Source organism: Otolemur garnettii, unplaced genomic scaffold (assembly GCF_000181295.1).
Source record: "Otolemur garnettii isolate 467f Iridium unplaced genomic scaffold, OtoGar3 scaffold00045, whole genome shotgun sequence".
Classification (NCBI taxonomy): domain Eukaryota; kingdom Metazoa; phylum Chordata; class Mammalia; order Primates; family Galagidae; genus Otolemur; species Otolemur garnettii.
The window spans coordinates 9044097-9045769 of NW_003852440.1; the positions used below are offsets into that span (position 1 = coordinate 9044097).

The 1673-nt window shown below is 43.5% G+C and overlaps 1 pseudogene across 1 annotated transcript; it reads right to left on the reverse strand.

The window, feature by feature from the left end:
• Nucleotides 1-584: 584 nt before the first annotated feature.
• LOC100955974 lies at nucleotides 585-1280 on the reverse strand (annotated as a pseudogene). Its single transcript, XR_153720.2, has one exon. The product of XR_153720.2 is annotated as a coatomer subunit zeta-1 pseudogene (transcript).
• Nucleotides 1281-1673: the final 393 nt, after the last annotated feature.

The window sequence follows — 1673 nt, forward strand, 5'->3', positions numbered from 1 at the left end:
GGTAGGTAGCTAACCACAAGGGATGGACACTCATCACAGCAGTTCTGAAGCTATATGCCAGGATCAGGGTAGAGAATGAATTTTTTAAGCTCTATCCGATAACATATAAATCACTATTTCTTATACTCTGTTCCATCACTAGGAGCTACTCCCAGTCTCTTTCCCAAGGTGGACGACAGGATAGTAAGAAGGAATGGGAGAAAATGCTGAGGCCAAGTGGGGCTGTGGCTGAGATTGGATACATCCTCACCCACCCCACCCCCACTCATTCTATAAAAAAGAATTCTCTCTTCCTCCCCTTGCTGGACATATGGGCTGTTGGGATAAGGCTGGGCAGTGGCAACAGGAGGAAAACACTCAGCACATTCTTTCTCCTGCTTTGATCTGTGTACAGCAAAGGGCACAGAAGTCAAGGAGAAAAGAAGGGGGTAGGAGAGCATGGGAGCATAATCCAGTCTAGATGGGATCAGGATACTTCCCCAACCCTGTATCCAAGTCTGCTGGAAGCTTTACTCCCAGAACCACAAACAGTAAGAAGGAATAGGAAGTATGCAGAGGGCTTGGGTGTGTGTGTATTAGGGAGGAACCACCATAGACAGGATGGAGATTTAAGGATCCTTGTGATCCCCAAGATGGCCCTGAGAGTATTAGTTGGGGGACTGGATGAGAATTCACAGCAGACATGGATTTTTTTAGGGTGCTGAGGATCCAGGAACACTGAGGTCTTCACCGAAGAAATGACCATTTAATCTGTTCTTTGGCTGACTGCAACACCTGGGACACTGTCTGCTCTGTGAGGGGCACATCTTTACCCCTTAGTGCCACCCAGTCTACCACTTGCTGGGGATCACTCTCTAGGATCACTCCTCCATCTACAATTTCATCCACAGCCAAGAAGAGCCTCTCCATGTTCTCCAGCAGAGCTCACTTTTCTACATTTTTCTTCAGCATCTGGCTCAGTGAGTCGAAGAGGCAGTTCAGGTCAGCCATAAGCATCAGCTCATTTTCATAGGAGCTGCCAATTACATAGAAATAGAGATCAATACTGCTTTTGGATACCACTGTCAGGCCTTCCAAGAGGGCAATTTCACTGTTGGTCTGATGGGTCTTGCTGAAAATGTTCTTCTCAAATGCCTTTTGCTCCTTGACACTGGGGTAGGTGCCATAATAGTACTTGGCAAAAAGTTGATCTCCATCATTGTCCAGAATCAGGATGGCTTTGACAGTATACAGGGAGGGTTCCAAAATCAGTGCCCCCATCTTGCCCTACAGCTGGTGCCGACGTGAATTCAAACTCTTGTATCATTATTTAATTCTTGTCTTCCTAATTATAAGTCATGGGTATCTTTTCACCTTGTCTGGAGGGAGGCATGCTCTCAACAGCGGCAGAGTAGCTGGTCCTCCTCTCACTCCTTCTCACTGCTGTCTTCTGGTCACAAGAGATGTTTCACCTCAAGCTTCTTATTTCTATGAAATTATCATATATTCTAAATATTACCCTTTGTTACAAATGCTGCAAATATTTCCAACTATAAATTATAATTTAAGACTATCTTTCTATAAAAAATGTTTTAAAATCATGCTTTTTGTCGAATTTGTCCATTTTTCCCCTTTATGAATTTTGCTTTTTTTCTAAATTATACATTCATTAAATCAAAAACTCAAATACATTT